The following is a 21,652-nucleotide window of genomic DNA, read 5'->3' as shown; positions in this document are numbered from 1 at the left end:
TAAGTATGCCATGTAATTAAGTATTTTATAACTTTAGCTAAAAGTTTCAGAATAAGCCTAAATGCCAAATATAAGAATGATGTGAATTTCTACTTTCATTCCAAAGTTTCTTATACAATAAAGTAGTAATTTAACCAAAAGCATAAAGAATGGAAGTCTTTGTTACTCTGTTTCTATTAATCCTTAGGGGAAAAAAATAATCAAATCAGCTTGGTATATATAAAACTAATTATAAGAATATATAGATTATAAAAACTACTATAAAATAAACTGAGATAAATAAAAGCAATATCCTGGTACATACCAGTATTAAATCAAGGTCTAAAAAATACTTACGGATACATAATTATTTTAAGCCATTTCAGAAAGCCTACTTCAGATAATAGCATCCTACAACTTCATATCTCCATGGCAATTCTTAGTCACAGTCTTCAAGAAACAGCTAATATTATTTTTATTAAGTCAGCTCCATATTGCGAGGCAGATAAGGTGTGATTTCAAGCCTTTTTAAGGGCTTAGAGCACAGAGTAAGCTTTTAAGTTTGTAAACTTTAGTGAGAAAACATAAGGTATAGCCATCGGGTAGTATTCTACACATACATGTAATGTTACCAAAATGATGTATTGATTGAGTTGACATGTAGAAAAGATAAGGAGATAGCCTGTATGCAGGGGAGTACATAGGAATCATGGGGCCCCATAGCAGAAGTTCTAATTGGGCCCCCCCCCCAACAAAAAAATTAAAAAATGTAAATAATTGTCGTTGTCAAAGAAGAGCAGATCTCACAACCTTCCAGCCTTTACATAGTAATTTTCCTCCTACTGAAGTCCTAGATCCCTTTTTCATTGCCCATAAAGTGTGGTACCAACATAAGTGCCCCCCAAACACGGTATGATACCCCCATGGTGAATTCCTCCATATGCGCAGTATAATGACCCTACTGTACCCCACCTCAACTCCCAGGGTAAAGTATGATGACACCAAAACAGTATGATCCCCCAACTGCCCCACACCTCTCCACACTCCATAGAGTATAATACACTCGCCATGGTCCTCCACACAGTATAAGACTCTTGCCATGGTCCTCCACACAGTATAAGGCACTCGCCATGGTCCTCCACGCAGTATAATACACTCTCCATGGTCCTCCACGCAGTATAATGCACTCCCTCGTGGTCCTCCACGCAGTATAATGCACTCCCTCGTGGTCCTCCACGCAGTATAATGCACTCCCTCGTGGTCCTCCACGCAGTATAATGCACTCCCACGTGGTCCTCCACACAGTATAATGCACTCCCCCATGGTCCTCCACACAGTACAATGCACTCCCCCATGGTCCTCCACACAGTACAATGCACTCCCCCATGGTCCTCCACACAGTACAATGCACTCCCCCATGGTCCTCCACACAGTATAAGACACTCGCCATGGTTCTCCACTCAGTATAATGCATTCCCCCATGGTCCTGTACGCAGTATAATGCAGCCCCCCATAGGGTAAAATGCAGCCCCCCCCCCCACACGTAGGGTAAAATGCAGCCCCAGTCCTCCAGTATTATCAGTACTCACTGATTTATAAATAAATACATACTTACCGCTCCTCGTTCCCCGCTGCTTCAGTCTCTGCAGCGCGTCTCTGTCATCACCTCAGCAGCTGCCAGCTCCACTGTCTGACACAGCGTGGCGCGTCATTATGCCGTTGCATCAGACGCAGAAGAGGAATGATGGGAGAGAGAGTATCACATGATGCTCCCTCCTCCAGGTTTTCGTGGGCCCCGGGCGAAAGAGTCTCAGTGGCCCCTTTAACACATCCAACCATTCATGATGCACAGATACAGCAGAGAAATTATAGATATAGATATAGTACAATGCCAAAAATTTCACTGACTTCTTACATTTCATGAGTGATATCTTTTGTAAATTCTACAATAGCTCAGAAACCGGTGAATCCTCACAGCGCACAGTGCAGATCGGACAGTATAGTCCTCCATACAGTGTTATGGCACCACTAAGTCCTCCATACAATATTATGGGCACCACATAGTCCTCCATACAGTATTATGAGCCCCATATAATGCTCCATACAAAATACTGGATCCCATATAATTCACCATAGAGAATACTGCCTGGTCCCCATGTAATGCCATATGCAGACTGGACCCCATACAGAGGCCCCACAAGCCCGCTGCATCCCCCTCAGGGCCCCCACAAGCCTGCTGCATCCCCCCGGGGCCCCCACAAGCCTGCAGCACCCCCCCCCGAGCCCCCACAAGCCTGCAGCATCCCCCCCAGAGCCCCCACAAGTCCGCAGCACCCCCCCAGAGCACCCACAAGCCCGCAGCATCCCCCCCAGAGCACCCACAAGCCCACAGCATCCCCCTCAGGGCCCCACAAGCCCACAGAATCCCACCCAGGGCCCCACAAGCCTGCAGCATCCCCCCCAGAGCACCCACAAGCCCACAGTATCCCCCCCAAGGGCCCCCACAAGCCCACAACATCATCCCCAGGGCCCCACAAGCCCACAGCATCCCCCCAGGGCCCCCACAAGCCCACAGCATCCCCCACAGGGCCCCACAAGCCCACACCATCCCCCCCAGAGCACCCACAAGCCCACAGCATCCCCCCCAGGGCCCCACAAGCCCGCAGCATCCCCCCAGGGCCCCACAAGCCCACAGCATTCCCCCCCAGAACCCCCACAAGCCCACAGCATCCCCCCAGGGCCCCACAAGCTTGCAGCAACCCCCCCAGAGCCACCACAAGACTGCAGAATCCCCCTTAGGGCCCCCACAAGCCCACAGAACCACCCAGAGCCCTCACAAGCCCGCAGCATCCTCTTAGGGCCCCCACAAGCATGCATTATCCCTGCATTATTTCCCAGAGCCCCCTAAGATCTCCACAAGCATTAATTAACCTCACCAGACTGCCCTCCAGCATTAATCCCCCCAAATCCCTCACTCGCAAGTATCAAGCCCCCTCACCCCAAAAACAATAAGAAGAAAAGACATCAGACCAGCAATTAATAGAACACTCTCCTGTTTCTCAGCTTAGGATACTGACCTCCTCCTGCAGCTTCACCGGCAGCTCTGTCTCTGCATGAGACTCTGGCGTCTGGTGCTGAACTAGAACACGCCCTCGGAAATGACATCATACCTGGAAGGATCCCATACATTCTAGCGTCTAGGGCACGGGAAGAGGTAAGTATTGTGCCGGCCGGGGCCCTGAGCAGGCAGGGGGGCCCATAGCGCGCCGGGATGCCCGACGGCGAGTAAGCCCCCCGATGCGGGGGTACACAGTGCAGGCGACTGCTATGGGGCCCCCCCTGCTCACGGGCCCCATAGCAGTCGCGTGGCCTGCCGCCATTGGCGGGACACCACTGCCTGTATGTGAATATTAGGGGGTAATATGTGATGGACAAGAATGTATTATCTGCTAATAATTTACTGCCATGTTACCATGATACATTCACTTACACAAGGTGGGCATTACTTAAAAAAAACATCAAAAACAGAAAACCATGTGGTCCTTTAGGAATTAATAAAAGTGCACTGCAAATTATTTGCAACATTTATCTGGAATTTAAAATGATTCATCTGGAGTTTAAGAAATACAATTTCTGCTCTGATTGGTTCCTAAGGATGAAGATAAATGTTTTGATTAAGAAAGTTCAATGCTCCATGTGCCCCAAGAGGACCATATCTTCATTGCTCTGATATATAACAAACAATTTTATAGGAACTCAGTTAACTTAAAGGGGTATTCTCAATTTATTACATTTTTAATTCATTAAAGGGGTAGTCCCATCTCCAAGATCCTATCCCAATATGTAGTATGTGTAATAATAATAATATTAGCAAATACCTCCAATTAGAAATGCAGTATAGTATTTTTGATTAGCTATGTCTCTTTCCTCATGTGTTGGCTTTACAGGACCTTAGGTATCCATGGTTACGTCCACTGATATAGTGACAGTTAGTTAGCTAGCTGCTAGTGGTCATAACCGTGGATACCGAAGGTCCTGCAATGCCTGCACATGAGGGAAGTGGCATAGCGACTCAACAAGACTATACTACATTTCTAATTGGACGTATTTGCTAATATTATTATTATTACTACACCTACTACATATTAGGATAGGATCTTGGAGATGGGAATACCCCTTTAACATGAAAATAAGCAAGTTTTCATTTGACTTGCTCATTCTATCTGCTGTCATTCGCCTGCAATAAGAGCTTTTGTCTTCCATAGTGTACAGCTGGTTTCCTTGTAGCTCGACCACAAGTACCTGCCCAGACCCTAGCTAAGAGTAATTACATTCAAGGAGAGGGGTTACCTCTTAAAATCCCAGCCACCTTTCTCCAGCCTATTAAGTTCTATACAGCAGTTATCTTCTCAACACCCTCCCCCTCACTTTTATCTCTTGACCAGTTGCTGTTATAAATCCTTCAAAATCACCAGCCCGCAGAATCGGCATATCTCATATCAGTTCTCCTGATCATGGCTCTGGGATCTCCCTGTCTTGAGTCATGTGCTTGTTCAAATGCCCTGTTATCTCTATGTGTAAATATAGGGATAACTTTGTAGACTGCAGAACAAACCACTGATAGCTGAATGCGCTAAGGTATGCTAAGCTTTATAGTTCTACTAATACCACAGATCTACTATTCACTAAAGCTGTCACTCAAGGATGAAAGCCCGCCTTGCCAGAAACTAAGAAGTGTGGAGACTGTAAGGAGATTCCATAGCTTTGAGTTACCGAAGAGACAACGTGAGCACCAAGTGTTCTAAGCATGGAATGAACAAGTTGGCGACATATTGCGACCTCTATCTTTTTCCATTCTTCATGAATGACTCATAGATAGTAAGTTTGCGAGCAGGGCCCTCACTCCTTTTGGTATCTGTTGAGTTCTGTGTTATTCTAATATTCTGTAATGTCTTTATTGTCTGTACAATGAAATAAAGTGCTGCGGAATATGTTGGCTCTATAGAAATAAAAATTATTATTATTAATGACGTCTTTTAGAGCCTGGATGATGGATGGAGAGTGATCCTCAACTTGTCTCTAAAGAATTTCCAATAGGTTTTCGATTCTTTTCTGGAAAACTGGCGTCCTCTGAAAGACTGCATAGGTGGCTGGTATCATAACAAGTAATAAACTATGCAATTAAAAATCCCTCTGTTATTGACAGGATTTTTAATGAGGTAAATTGCAAAGTTGCATGTTTTTACAAGCATTTTGCATTTTTACTCGTAACTTTTTCTACAAATTTGACATTAAAGGGGTTGTCTCAAAATGATAAATGGGTAAAAATGCAAAGTGCTTTTGAAAACAAGCAACTTAGAAATTTACCTCTCAAGAATACGGGGATTTTTAATATATATAGTATGAAATAGTGTTCAATGGTGAACCCTCGCTGCAAAGTGTAGACTTTACCTGGCTTTGTGCTCTGCCTCCGACTAGCCAATATTTCCAAGATCCCATGCATATTGTGTAGTCATTTGATCCCTGCAATGTTTTACCCTCTTTCTCAGATTGATACAATAATTTTGGGAACGTGTTTTCTGAAACTACTACCTTTAAAATTGTACACTGCCATACACACCGGGCTGTCTTAGTCTTTGTAAAGCTTCTGCAAAATGGGTTTTGAAGGTCACTTTTGCTCCATATTGCAGACTTGCTAGCCATAATTACATAGAACAGGTCCTTTAATCTACTTGTTTCATTTTTTCACCCCATGTAATCTGTCACAACACAAAGACTAGTTTTCGCCCATGATATCAGCAAAGGTGAGAGGTTTGACACAGATTAACTGTTATTTTGCTGGGTTCTGTATCTACAAACAGCTGCGGCGGTACAAATAAAAAGCAATTTTCTCTAAAATATACATGGAAATATATATTGCTGAATTGTCCTCTGGCATCAAGTCATTTCAGATTCTATAAAAACATCTTGGTTTTCTTCATGAGTGATGGCCAACGAGTGATAACAACTACAGTAATAGTGGTCATTATGGTGCCCATAGGGGTTCCCACAGAGCGCTAGTATAAATCTACTATTTTTCACTGGTTTACCTATTCACGAAGCAGGATAATCATCACATTATTATATATGGTTCATCACACCAAGATTGGAGACCAGTATTACGTCTGAATTTGCGGTTTATGCTTTTTATTATTTCTACAGTTTACCAATGTGTCTATTATAGTCTTATACATTATATAGGAATTTTTGCTTGTCTTGTTTATCCTGATATTTTCCAGTTTTGTTTAATGGCTGACAAAAGTCAACAGAATGGTCCATCTACCATGAATAAACTCCTGTTTACACCATATATCTTAGATAGGACTAATCCCGCTGATAGCCTTCAATAGTCTTGTATTGATATATGGTACCAAGATGTTATTCCATTGTTTTCATCAACATGAGTCAAGATGAGATATGTAATGTACAGATCGAAGACACCGGGGAGACAATTAATCTTTTTCACAGTATGTCGGCTATAATTACCTCATTATTTCACTTAAGTGCTATAGAAGGATTATTTACCAATCATACTGTTGCATGAAGCTGTACGATTGTAGGCAAGTATATTTTTCTCTGAAACATTCTGGTGTTTGAGAGAGGATATAGATTGGGGATACAATTGTAGACAACTATATTTTTCTCTTAAACATATGGTTTTTCAGAGAAGATATAGTTTGACGATCTGGGGATCATAGTCATAGATAAGATTGGTTCAGACCCACTCCTGGATCCGACTCTTCACAGCACCTCCTGGGTCCGGCTCTTCCCAGCACCTCTGTAGGTAATGGACAGGTCTCTCTATGGGACAGACCTGTCAATCACCTGCAGCAGCGCTGCGATAAGCTAGCCGGATGCATCACCATATCATCTGTGGCTATGTTCCGAGATGGAACTTCTTACTGCTTAAGATAAAAATATACAGTACTTGGCTGCAGTCAGACTTCCAGGCTCGGATGCATGTTACCCATGGTTTCAGCAGCATGAATCAGCTTGAAGGTTCCTTTTAATGCTGCGGGTGATTCAGAGTTGTCAGCCTAGCCATCCACTGTGCAGGGAACTTCAGCACAGTTCATTGAAATGAATGGGGCTTTGCCACAATTGCTTGCAGAGCTGAGTAGACAGGAACATCCAATTGTGCAGGGAAAGACAGTGAAAAAGGACTGTAGCTCTCTCATTTTCAGGTTCAGTGAAATGCTAGAGATTAGAGCCACATTGATCATAATATGAAAAAAAAAGAAATCTGAATAACCCTTTAATTGCCAAGTATTTTCTTGTACTTTTAGACAAAGAAATAAAACTTGCTCTTATACATTAGGCAAGTGCAAGCCGTAAAAACAATGTATTCCATTTTGTCTGGTAATTTTAGTGATAGCATACCAACCTTGGAGGCATGGAATTCAAATTCCATGATGCAAAACCATTTCTCTTGCTTCCATGACACTTATATCATCTAGTTACAGCTGCTACTATGGGGAGCTCATAGAGTAGAGTTCCTATTGAGTTAAATTCCAGCTATATAACTCTGTATACAGTTTGGTCCCCCTAGTGGTGGCTGTATGCTGTCAGAATTATTTCATGTGTTAAGTCAGAAAGACAGAGATTGACTATACCCTCAATACATTATAATGTGAGCATACACCAAATATCTGACTAAAAACTCTACGGAAATAAATAGCTTTAGCAACAACATATTGCATAGGAAAGGTCCCAAGGTCCCAGCTCTACATCATCCTATCACTTATTCCAATGTCTTTTTTGTTTTATTTATTTAAGGTTTACCTGATCATAGATTCCAGAAAGTTATACAATAAATGAAAAGTGGAAATGTGGAAATGCTAATGTTTAGTTCTTCCTTCACTGAGGAAGTTGGTTTTACCAAAGTACTTTTTCCAAGATAGGCATATATTACTTATTCACAGGTTAGGTGATAAATGTTTGATCGCTGAAACATTGCTGGAACCCCAATTAATAACTAGAACTGGGATTCTGTGCCTCTCTTTCCATCTAGCGGCATGATCAAAGTGAAGAGACTTTTCAATAAACCATCAGTTGTGCATGCGCCATGTTGCTCTATTCAGAATCCGTGTATCCATTGGTCTCAGTCAGCTCCAGTCTGAGATGGGTTAGTGAATTCTGCATTGAACAGGGGGTTAGACACGGTGAACCTGAAGGTCCCTTCCAACTCTAACATTCTATGATTTGATGAGTCCCATATATTGAATACAGAGGCACCTCAAATGCTCAATCACTGCTGTATTTAAACTTCTCCTCAGTGTGGTCTTGCAATGAGGAGAAAGAGGGGTTTAGTTTTAGTGATTGTGGTAGTCCCAATGATTGGACACTAGAGAGAACCTGTTGGTTAATTCATGTTGCCCAAACCACAGGAGCATGAATCAGACCCTGGCTGCACAATTGCAGTAAGATATGTTTTCCATAGTTTAAAGATCCATGTGTATATAGCGAGAGACCTGTCAATATGTAAATTGCATTTTCAGACAGGAAAAAAACTTGAATTCTAGTGCCACCTATTGAAAGTAGCAATCCTAAAAGTCAATATCGACCCTTTAATGAGCTTTGCTATATGACTTAAGGTAAAAGCTAAGCCAGAATCTCAATTTGCAGACATGTGTTTTGGGGTGTTGCTCCTTCTCAGTGTAAAGCATGAGATCTTATTTTGGCTGTATGAAAGGCCTCTGACTGGGATCTAAAGGGCAAAGTCTCTCCCAGAAAAGCATTTCATGGCCTATAATTCTTCTTACACTGGCATGTGAGGCGTGTCACTCTGCACAAGGAAAAACATTACCACTTAGATCTCATTGAGAGGTCTCGCATACAGCCAAGCTTTGCACTGAGGAAGGGCAACACCCCAAAACATTAACTTTTACCTTAAGTCCATATGGCAATGCTCGTTAAAACATCGATATTGACTTTTAGGAATGCTACTTCCAATAGATGGCACTCGAGTTCAAGTCTTCCTCTCTGAAGACTCAATTTGTATTTTAAATTTCTCAAAAGAGCATTTCATGGCCTATAAATCTACATAAACTGGCATGCCAGGCATGTCACTCTTCACAAGGAGAGTCGTTATCTCCTAGACCTGTCAATGAGTTGGAGTGATGAAGAGAAAATCTGCTTGGGGGTGGAACTGGACTAATCTTGTCTTTCCCTATAGTACTTGGCCAGCTCAGTATGTTTTCTCTGAAATGCCATAATGTTTCAGAAGATAACATATCTGGAAGGCAGCCATGCTCTGATTCACGCTGGACATGGTTTTGGCAGCATGAATCGACTGATAAGTTTCCTTTAATGATCAGACACCTGTGGATAGTTGATAAATAGCCATATTGGTAAAACTCTGTAAAGAAAGTCATAGTGGTGCATCTTACACATACAAGCTATTCGTAAGGTGAAAAAGAAGTACGGCCTTACCATACTTGGCTCATATAAAGTCCTAGGTTTCAAGATACAGAAATGCATTGAAATGATAAGTGCTAAACACAATGGTAAACTCCAAACCCATCAGATCCCTTAGATGAGCGCTGTCACATTTGTAGGCGATGATATTGTGCACTGACTCTTTGTGTTCAGATACTGAGCACTCCAGTTGTATAAGTGGATGTGTTAGTATTCATTGTTTGTTGAAGGAAACTTTCTGGTCCTAGGTACATGCCACAATTATGTCGGCAGATGTTGCTGATGCTCCTTCTGCTCTTTCAGCTGCACTTTACAATCTGCTGCTGAGCAATTGTCACTAGTTTATATTTCATGCAAGAAAAGGAAGATTTCAGGTGAAAGTTCTGAAGGGAATGATCATCTATTTTATTTGTTAAATAAAATCAGGTAATTATACATACTGCAGTCTTTATTTCTATTTTTTTTTTAGTTTCTGGTTGTAGTTATTGTTTACTCTACTTCCTTAAAATGACTATGGGGGCTTCCATCTTACCTAAGCTTCAGCATTTAGACATGCTTTAAAACAGACACACGGGGGCCAGAAACAGCAATAGTAAGGATCTGACCCATTGACTTCTACAGGAGAGGCATGCAGTGTGATTTGTGCAAAGGTCATTGTACAGGAAGGATAAGGAGGTGAGCTGTGACCATCACTTATCATGAATGGTGTGATTCTGTGTGATTGCCTCTATCGTGCATACTGTGGAGGTGATTGTTTTGCGTGTGATGACAATGAGAAAACTACTGAAAAGTCATCTGTGAAAAGGAAGTCTCATATTAGGCTTAGGGCCTTTATGATGCTAGGATATTGTTCTAATATACTCTAGATTGTGATGTGGAGATATGTAACCAATATTTTTGACGTAATGATACGTTATATGTCAGCTTTGAGACGTGCTCAGGAGCTGAGCCCGCAACTTTGCCTGCAGATGATGGCTGTATTATTCAGCAATCATCTGCCTCTAACAGCTGCAAGTAGAGCGGTACTCCGCCTGTGAATGGTAACCTGTTAAGCGATGCTGTCAATCTCACACAGCTGCATTTAAAGTGTGTAGCCCAGGGTGAAGATACCCGTGACTGCCATGATAACCCTTCCATTTAATATGTTTGGGGTCTGAAGTGATCTCACAACATAAAAAATATATTGTAATGGCAATTCTGGCTTTTCTGATGCAGACTGATTTTATTCAGACAGAATTGAACCACCCAACCGAATCTAGTGAATCTGCCTGAATCAAATTTCAGGATATTTGATAATTTCTAAGGACAAAATTATCTAGCTTGGCATTGCTTATATTTAATTCTTACTAATGACCCTCAGCATATATTCTGCCAAAATTGTGTACCACTGCATAGGTAAGTGTTGCAATCACCTGTCCAGGATATGGCTGATAGCACCACTATGCAGGAGAACAGCCAAAGGGAACTCAGGGCAACCCCAAAGGTCTTACACTATGGATCAGAATAGAATGGCATGTCCTATTGATATTAAATAGGCATACCCCAATATGTGAGACTTGCAAATCCAGTGTAAGCTACACATGAAAGCAAAGCAGTGTTTTCCCCCTGGAAACCCTTTTATAAAACCAGTGTCAGTGTTGTGTTTGATCGTGAATTTGTGTATAGATATTTTATGGATTTTTCTATAGAAGTAAATATTATGGCTGTGAGACTGCTGAGTATTCAGAACAAATAATTCATCATTTAGCGAGTAGAGGAATTGAAATGCCAAAGGTACTGTTTTAATAGGCAAACATGTTCTATTACATAATATAAAATATAGACATTTTGCAGCTTATGTCAACATTAATGAAGCAATTGAGAATAAAAGGCAACATGGTATAATAAAAAATGTGAAGCCAAGATGCACATTAAGACCGACTCCAGTGAATGGGCCTAAGGATATAGGACAGTTTACCATCATTTACTGAATCTGTAATGTGTCTCTCAGCTTTTCCCCTTCGGTTAATCCTTGTAATTTATTCTTCACTGTTGCTTATTTATTCCTGTTCTATCCCTTTGGAGTTGCCCTTTGCATTTCAAAAAGGGGGCATATCTTAAAATTATGTACCCACCCAACAAGTGGCAGTGTAGTAATGACTACACACTGCAGAATATCTATGTGAACAGAATTATAGAATATTCACTCATACAGCTATTTCTATACGCCACTTCTAGAATGCATTACGAGGAAAAACTGGAAAAAACAGAAAGCGCAATAGGGTATTATCTGGGTAAAAAGAGGATAACGCTGCACAAATTGTGCTCATCTGGTAGGGTTGTGCACACAACCCCTAATGAAGCTTAGGCTGCTTCAGACTCATGAGGAGAGATCAAGAGAAGAAACTGGAAAAGAATGGGTTAACCTACGCTGCCATCAATAACGATGAGAAGATCAAAATCCAAAGAAGTGCCGTTTAACAGTCAACGCGTTTTGGAGTATCCTACTTCTTCATCAGGACAACTCCTTCACGTAGGATCACCCTGGTTTGTACTGATGGAGAAGTTGTATACTTCGAAACGCGTTGACTATTAAACCGCACTTCTGTGGAGTTTGATTTTCTCATCATTATAGATGGAAGCGCAGGTTAACCAACTCTTTTCCAGTTACTTCTAGCATGTAATAACTTACTTTAAAATTGACAGCAAAAGAAAACTTATTTTTGCAATATTGTCAAGTTCTACCAATGTTTCTAAATTATTTAGATGGATTGTCTTCTATAGAAGAACTTCAGTTACCCCCTTAGAATCTTCATGTGTTTTTCAGAACAGCTACAGAAATTGTCTGTTTCTCTGGAGGCCCCATCTATGTGCATTACATGGTCAGCCCCTTGATTTTAATATGTACCATGTAATGCTTCAGTTTTCCAGTGGAGGCACTGCAGAAAGATTGAATAGTTATACACAGTTTCTTGAATATCTTTCAGCTATAATCAAAATAATTATCAGAGAAGGTTTCTAAAAATGGACTAAATGATGTTTAATGATGTTTGTCTATGTAAAGTGGACAAAATGATGTTTTTTTATCTACTGGTATTGCCCTTTGACTCCAAATTCAATACAAACTGTATGGAAGGTGAAAAACACATTGATATGGTAATATGTTAATGTACTACTACAAGGAAGGCACATGGTTCCTGAGTATAGTATAATGATGTACATACTGACTCTTAGGCTGTGAGCTCATGATGCGTTTTTTAAGCGTTTCCGAAGCGGCAAAAACACTGCAGAAACGCTTAAAAACGCTTGGTAGAAGGCCTGCCATGTTCCCCAATGATAATCCGCATGTGCTGTGCACATGCTGCGGAAATTTCCGCTGCGGATTATCATTGTGGAAAAAAACGCAGCACTACCAATTACTTTGCTGAGGTGCTGCATTGACTTGCATTGGAACGCATGTAATCTGCATCACTGGATCTGTACATGCGGAATCCATGCGATTCAATGTGTGGATGGTACCCAGGTCTGGAGAAGAGGAGAATCTCCTCTGAACTTGGGTACCATAGAACCTGTAAAAAAAGAATAAAATAAAAAATAAATATTATATTTACCTTCTGAAGGCCCACGCTGTGCTTGTCTTCGCTTGTCGGCAGATCGTGGTGGACTGAAGGACCTGCGCTGACGTCATTTAGTCATGTGACGGGTCACGCGACTGCTGACGTCGGCAGGTCCTTCAGTGTACCGCGAGCTGCCGGCAAGCCAGGACGGATTGAATAAAGACACCGGGGGCCATCAGATGGTAAGTATAGATTTTTTTTTATTATGTTTTACCATTCTTTTATGGTCACACTATGTAAATCCATGCCGGTTGCATGAATTTATATAGTGTGACCAAGTTGTCAAGCACTTTCCAAGTGATGCTAAAATCGCCTGGAAAGCGCTTGTCAACCCGCATGCGGAAATGCATGTGAAGAACGCTTCACTTCTGCTTGTCCCTGGCAGGAAAAACGCATGTACAATCCGCATGTACAATCCGCATGTACAATCCGCATGTACAATCCGCATGTGTTTTTTCTGCCAGGGAGATGCAGAAATGCTCAGGAAAAAATCCAGAGCATTTCTGCATCGTGGGCACATAGCCTTACATGGCATCCATACTGATCGGCTGACTTAAGAGACTGGAACGTTCAGTTGAGCTCCCCACCTCTTTCATTGTTTGCAAAGTACATTTTATTGCAACTGGTGCTGCTGCTCAGTCCCATTCTATGCATATACAAAATAATCAAATCCTGAGAATTAGTACCAGCACTCAACAGAAGACGCTACCAGAAAATCCAGATCAAAACATATTAAAAAATGAATTACAAAACCCCCCAGTACATTAAATTAAGCAAACGTTATTTCACAGACATTGAAATACAGCAAATAGGTGTAAGGAATACTCCAAATACCCAGACAACAGTCGTTTCATGCCTGATATATGCTTCTTCCTGATCCTGGAGAACAGAAGAGAACAGCAGTACCAAACATGGCATGGAAAATGATAAGGAGGATGTGGTGCTCATCCAAGTGTCACAGTCTCTTCAGTCGGCTGATCGTGATGGTGCCAAGAGTTGGACCCAGACAATCCTAAATTGATTGCCTATCTTAAAAATAGGCTATCTATTTTAAAGTAAAAAAAAACCTTTAAAAAGGACTTGTCAATTGCCTTAAATATAATACTACTGTTCTCCTGAATCTGGTGTTGTTGATTTTTTCATTATTGTGCTTCTCTGTTCCTGAGATATAGCTCCCTCTTCCCTGTATGTAAATCTAATCTTTTTAGCCATGTCGGTGTGGCCCTCAACTTTGCTGAAAAAATTATTCATGAGGTCTATGTCCAGTTGGCTAAAATATTAGATTTGTATACAGGGAAGAGAGAGCTATATCTCAGGAACAGAGAGGCACAGGAATAATAAATAAAGAACGCCAGATTCAGGAGAACAAAGGTATTTGCGTCAGGAAAACATATTATGTACGTCTCTCCCTTCTGTGGAATGTAAGCTCTCATGATCAGCTGGGTCCTCTCTCTCTTTTTCTCTTCTGTATGGTGTAAGCTCTTATGATCACCGAGGTCCTTTATTTCTCTCTTCTGTTGGGTGTAAGCTCTTATGATCAACGAGGTCCTTTATCTCTCTCTTCTGTAGGGTGTAAGCTCTTATGATCACCGAGGTCCTTTATCTCTCTCTTCTGTAGGGTGTAAGCTCTTATGATCACCGAGGTCCTTTATCTCTCTCTTCTGTAGGGTGTAAGCTCTTATGATCACCGAGGTCCTTTATCTCTCTCTTCTGTAGGGTGTAAGCTCTTATGATCACCGAGGTCCTTTATCTCTCTCTTCTGTAGGGTGTAAGCTCTTATGATCACCGAGGTCCTTTAACTCTCTCTTCTGTAGGGTGTAAGCTCTTATGATCACCGAGGTCCTTTATCTCTCTCTTCTGTAGGGTGTAAGCTCTTATGATCAACGAGGTCCTTTATCTCTCTCTTCAGTAGGGTGTAAGCTCTTATGATCACCGAGGTCCTTTATCTCTCTCTTCTGTAGAGTGTAAGCTCTTATGATCACCGAGGTCCTTTATCTCTCTCTTCTGTAGGGTGTGAGCTCTTATGATCACCGAGGTCCTTTATCTCTCTCTTCTGTAGGGTGTGAGCTCTTATGATCACCGAGGTCCTTTATCTCTCTCTTCTGTAGGGTGTAAGCTCTTATGATCAACGAGGTCCTTTATCTCTCTCTTCTGTAGGGTGTAAGCTCTTATGATCACCGAGGTCCTTTATCTCTCTCTTCTGTAGGGTGTAAGCTCTTATGATCACCGAGGTCCTTTATCTCTCTCTTCAGTAGGGTGTAAGCTCTTATGATCACCGAGGTCCTTTAACTATCTCTTCTGTAGGGTGTAAGCTCTTATGATCACCGAGGTCCTTTATCTCTCTCTTCTGTAGGGTGTAAGCTCTTATGATCACCGAGGTCCTTTATCTCTCTCTTCTGTAGAGTGTAAGCTCTTATGATCACCGAGGTCCTTTATCTCTCTCTTCTGTAGGGTGTAAGCTCTTATGATCACCGAGGTCCTTTATCTCTCTCTTCTGTAGGGTGTAAGCTCTTATGATCACCGAGGTCCTTTATCTCTCTCTTCTGTAGGGTGTAAGCTCTTATGATCACCGAGGTCCTTTATCTCTCTCTTCTGTAGGGTGTAAGCTCTTATGATCACCGAGGTCCTTTATTTCTCTCTTCTGTAGGGTGTAAGCTCTTATGATCACCGAGGTCCTTTATCTCTCTCTTCTGTAGGGTGTAAGCTCTTATGATCACCGAGGTCCTTTATCTCTCTCTTCTGTAGGGTGTAAGCTCTTATGATCACCGAGGTCCTTTATCTCTCTCTTCAGTAGGGTGTAAGCTCTTATGATCACCGAGGTCCTTTAACTCTCTCTTCTGTAGGGTGTAAGCTCTTATGATCACTGAGGTCCTTTATCTCTCTCTTCTGTAGGGTGTAAGCTCTTATGATCACCGAGGTCCTTTATCTCTCTCTTCTGTAGGGTGTAAGCTCTTATGATCACAGAGGTCCTTTATCTCTCTCTTCTGTATGGTGTAAGCTCTTATGATCACCGAGGTCCTTTATCTCTCTCTTCTGTAGGGTGTAAGCTCTTATGATCAACGAGGTCCTTTATCTCTCTCTTCTGTAGGGTGTAAGCTCTTATGATCACCGAGGTCCTTTATCTCTCTCTTCTGTAGGGTGTAAGCTCTTATGATCACCGAGATCCTTTATCTCTCTCTTCTGTAGGGTGTAAGCTCTTATGATCAACGAGGTCCTTTATCTCTCTCTTCTGTAGGGTGTAAGCTCTTATGATCACCGAGATCCTTTATCTCTCTCTTCTGTAGGGTGTAAGCTCTTATGATCACCGAGGTCCTTTATCTCTCTCTTCTGTAGGTTGTAAGCTCTTATGATCACCGAGGTCCTTTATCTCTCTCTTCTGTAGGGTGTAAGCTCTTATGATCACCGAGGTCCTTCATCTCTCTCTTCTGTAGGTTGTAAGCTCTTATGATCACCGAGGTCCTTTATCTCTCTCTTCTGTAGGGTGTAAGCTCTTATGATCACCGAGGTCCTTTATCTCTCTCGTCTGTAGGGTGTAAGCTCTTATGATCACCGAGGTCCTTTATCTCTCTCTTCTGTAGGGTGTAAGCTCTTATGATCACCGAGGTCCTTTATCTCTCTCTTCTGTAGGGTGTAAGCTCTTATGATCACCGAGGTCCTTTATCTCTCTCTTCTGTAGGGTGTAAGCTCTTATGATCACCGAGGTCCTTTATCTCTCTCTTCTGTAGGATGTAAGCTCTTATGATCACCGAGGTCCTTTATCTCTCTCTTCAGTAGAGTGTAAGCTCTTATGGTCAGCATGGTCCTCAATCTTTCCTGTAAAGTTTTTATGGTCAGCGGGGTCCTTTCTCTCTTTTCTCCCCCACGTAAATTTTCCGAGCTATTTCCCACAAATACATTTACCACAAATCGAATTTTCGCAGGAAAATTCAGCAAAGTCAGCAAATTAGAATTTTAGAATTTGACAAGATCCGCTCATCTCTACAAGTGAAAGGTCCTCTTTAAGCTGATGTAATTTGATGTGGTACATAGCTGTATACAGTTGATGAGACATAAAAGTCTATGTTTTTACTCAGGCTTTAGCTCTTTCTCTGCCGCCTAGCTATGTATGTAGCATGAATAAATCAGTGGTATACTGCAAATTAGAAATCAGGCAGAGTCACAAGATAATTGACAGTTCCACTTGGAGGAGAGACCTTGTTTCCTATATTGGCTACTGGCTAGCATGGTAGACCTGGATGCAGTTGACTGGAGTAGAAAAGCTAATTGGCCCAGCTACAAAGAGCTTCCCACAGAGTGTCTGGATTAATGAAAGCTTTTATTGGCGTTGAAGTAATTCCCAGCTTCACATAAGTTCTGCCCTCTATGAAGACAGAAATCCCTAAAGCAATTTAGTTGCGAATGTGGAAAAGTGCATCGGTTTGATTGGAAACCCTATAGCATGATAATTTTTCTTTCACTTGGGACGCCTTATGACATTTTCTACAACACTATCTAATATATGTTTGTTTTTTTCATATAACTCTTCACTATTTTAGGCATGTACTAAAATCAAAAGCAATATTCCCAATGTTTTATAGAGTGTGTAAAAATTACACTTTAAAGTGTACCTGTCCTTGCAGCCATCATGTGTTTGTACATGAGGAATAATACTATTTCTGACCATTATATTATTTTTATTCTACATTTATCACTTGTTTCTCCTTTGCGGGCTCTATCTCTGATTTTTAGTTGTGTCTAAGCTGGTGGGTGAGGCTAGCGCCTCTCCTATACATGACACAGAGACATGAGGGATTCCTGCTCTTATGTCTCTGTAGCAGATTGCTCATAAGCAGCAACATGGAAGAAAACATATAGCAGTACTGAGCTGTGTAGCTGTGGATCAAGCACTGGCCATTCAAGTAATGTTTTTCTTTGTTTTTAAAAAAGACATCCGTATACGGTAGCATGCCTTATTTTGTGCACTGAACAGTCTTTAGAGGTCTTCAAACAATGACATGAGCCACCAAATCACAATAGGATGTGAACTGTAGGCATGTATCTCAAAAAGATCTGTGTCAATCTTCCAAGTTATTCTGAAATGTATTCCATTATATGCTCCTTAATGCCTTCTTTACTCAAAAATGTGTGCACTAATTAGCAAAAGGCAGGTACTTTTTTGAATTATTATACTTTTCCTTTGAAGATCCCTGAGCTAGATGATCCCACAACAGGGTTGCCAACTTGACTTTTTATTTTTTCTGGACAGCTTATCAAAAATTCATGGACAATATTTTTTATAGACACATTGGAAAACTGTAATAAATCCTGATGATTATGATGATTATAAATGATAATTGTCTACAGCCCATAATTCTTATATGAAGACATCAGTTGCATTCATTATGAACTGTAAAATGATTATACAGTGCTGGCCAAAAGTATTGGCACCCCTGCAATTCTGGCAGATAATACTCAGTTTCTTCCTGAAAATGATTGCAATCACAAATTCTTTGGTATTATTCTCTTCATTTAATTTGTCTTCAATGAAAAAAACACAAAAAGAATTGTCCTAAAGCCAAATTGGATATAATTCCACACCAAACCTAAAAAAGGGGGTGGACAAAAGTATTGGCACCCTTTGAAAAATCATGTGATGCTTCTCTAATTCGTGTAATTAACAGCACCTGTAACTTACCTGTGGCACCTAACAGGTGTTGGCAATAACTAAATCACACTTGCAGCCAGTTAACATGGATTAAAGTTGACTCAACCTCTGTCCTATGTCCTTGTGTGTACCACATTGAGCATGGAGAAAAGAAAGAAGACCAAAGAACTGTCTGAGGACTTGAGAAACCAAATTGGGAGGAAGCATGAGCAATCTCAAGGCTACAAGTCCATCTCCAAAGACCTGAATGTTCCTGTGTCTTCCGTGCGCAGTGTCATCAAGAAGTGTAAAGCCCATGGCACTGTGGCTAACCTCCCTAGATGTGGACGGAAAAGAAAAATTGATGAGAGATTTCAACGCAAGATTGTGCGGATGGTGGATAAAGAACCTCGACTAACATCCAAACAAGTTCAAGCTGCCCTGCAGTCCGAGGGTACAACAGTGTCAACCCGTACTATCCGTCGGCGTCTGAATGAAAAGGGACTGTATGGTAGGATACCCAGGAAGACCCCACTTCTTTCCCCGAGACATAAAAAAGCCAGGCTGGAGTTTGCCAAAACTTACATGAGAAAGCCTAAAACGTTTTGGAAGAATGTTCTCTGGTCAGATGAGACAAAAGTAGAGCTTTTTGGGAAAAAGCATCAACATAGAGTGTACAGGAAAAAAAAAGAGGCATTCAAAGAAAAGAACACGGTCTCTACAGTCAAACATGGCAGAGGTTCCCTGATATTTTGGGGTTGCTTTGCTGCCTCTGGCACTGGACTGCTTGACCGTGTGCATAGCATTATGAAGTCTGAAGGCTACCAACAAATTTTGCAGCATAATGTAGGGCCCAGTGTGAGAAAGCTGGGTCTCCCTCAGAGGTCATGGGTCTTCCAGCAGGACAATGACCCAAAACACACTTCCAAAAGCACTATAAAATGGTTTGAGAGAAAGCACTGGAGACTTCTAAGGTGGCCAGCAATGAGTCCAGACCTGAATCCCATAGAACACCTGTGGAGAGATCTCAAAATGACAGTTTGGAGAAGACACCCTTCAAATATCAGGGACCTGGAGCAGTTTGCCAAAGAAGAATGGTCTACAATTCCAGCAGAGCATTGCAAGAAACTCATTGATGGTTACCGGAAGCGGTTGTTCGCAGTTATTTTGGCTAAAGGTTGTGCAACCAAGTATTAGGCTGAGGGTGCCAATACTTTTGTCCGGCCCTTTTTTGGAGTTTTGTGTGAAATGATCAATGATTTCATTTTTGCTTCATTCTCTTTTGTGTTTTTTCCTTGCAAGCAAATTAAATGAAGAGAATAATACCAAAGAATTTGTGATTGCAATCATTTTCAGGAAGAAACTGAGTATTATCTGACAGAATTGCAGGGGTGCCAATACTTTTGGCCAGCACTGTAATTAGAATCAAAATAATCTATATAAGTTTCTTCAGCTTCAAACAAATCTTGGACGCCTTACATATTTTTCACGGACAGGGCAAAAAATTGCCCTATTTTTACAGACTGTCCAGGAATTTCTAGACAGTTGGCAATCCAGTCCCATACAGTAGGGGAAATAAGTATTTGGTACACTGCCGATTTTGCAAGTTTTCCCACCTACAAAGAATGGAGAGGTCTGTAATTTTTATCATAGGTACACTTCAACTGTGAGAGATAGAATCTAAAAATAAAAAAACAGAAAATCACATTGTATGATTTTTAAATAATTAAATAGCATTTTATTGCATGAAATAAGTATTTGATCACCTAACAGCCAACAAGAATTCTGGCTCTCACAGATCTGTTAGTTTTTCTTTAATAAGCCCTCCTACTCTGGACTCATTACCTGTATTAGTTGCACTTGTTTGAACTCGTTACTTGTATAAAAGACACCTGTCCGCACAATCAATCACGCTCCAACCTCTCCACCATGGCCAAGACCAAAGAGCTGTCTAACGACACCAGGGACAAAATTGTAGACCTGCACAAGGATGGGATGGGCTACAGGACAATAGGCAAGCAGCTTTTTGGTAAGGCAACAACTGTTGGTCCAATTATTAGAAAGTGGAAGAAAAACAAGATGACTGTCAATCCTCCTTGGTCTGGGTCTCGATGCAAGATGTCGCCTCGTGGAGTAAGGATGATTCTGAGAAAGGTCAGGAATCAGCTCTCAACTTCACAGGAGGACCTGGTCAATGACCTGAAGAGAGCTGGGACCACAGTCTCAAACATTACCATTAGTAACACACTACGCCATTATGGATTAAAATCCTGCATGGCACGCAAGGTCCCACTGCTCACATCAGCACATGTCCAGGCCCATTTGAAGCTCACCAATGACCATCTGGATGATCCAGAGGAGTCATGGGGGCTGGTCATGTGGTCAGTTGAGACCACAATAGAACTTTTTGGTATCAACTCCACTCACTGTTTGGAAGCAGAAGAAGGATGAGTACAATCCCAAGAACACTACCACAACTGTGAATCATGATGGAGGAAACATCATACTTTGGGGGTGCTTTTCGGCAAAGGGGACAGGACGACTGCACCGTATTGAAGGGAGGATGGATGGGGCCATGTATCACGAGATTTTGGCCAACAACCTCTTTTCCTCAGTAAGAGCATTGAGGATGGTCGTGGCTGGGTGCAGGACAAGGACCTGAAACACACAGCCAGGGCAATTAAGGAGTGGCTTCGTAAGAAGCATTTCAAGGTCCTGGAGTGACCTAGCTCGTCTTCAGACCTGAACTCAATAGAAAATCTTTGGAGGGAGGTGAAACTCAATGTTGCCCAGCAACAGCTCCAAAACCTGAAAGATCTGGAAAAGATCTGTACGGAGGAGTGGTCCAAAATCCATGCTGCAGTGTGTGCAAACTTGGTCAAGAACTACAGGAAATGTCTGACCTCTGTAATTGCAAACAAAGGTTTATGGTCCAAATATTAAGTTCTGTTTTTCTATTATATCAAATACTTATTTCATGCAAATTAATTATGTAAAA

General features: G+C 41.6%; 1 protein-coding gene across 5 annotated transcripts in view; it reads left to right on the top strand.

The window, feature by feature from the left end:
• The window catches only part of PRKG1 (protein kinase cGMP-dependent 1), a 1,639,061-nt gene that overhangs the window by 1,033,378 nt on the left and 584,031 nt on the right, over nucleotides 1-21,652 (top strand). The window lies entirely within an intron of this gene.

Source organism: Phyllobates terribilis, unplaced genomic scaffold (assembly GCF_046119375.1).
Source record: "Phyllobates terribilis strain yellow unplaced genomic scaffold, ASM4611937v1 Scaffold_5__5_contigs__length_657084704, whole genome shotgun sequence".
Lineage (NCBI taxonomy): Eukaryota > Metazoa > Chordata > Amphibia > Anura > Dendrobatidae > Phyllobates > Phyllobates terribilis.
This window is presented reverse-complemented; position numbering and strand designations above follow the sequence as displayed.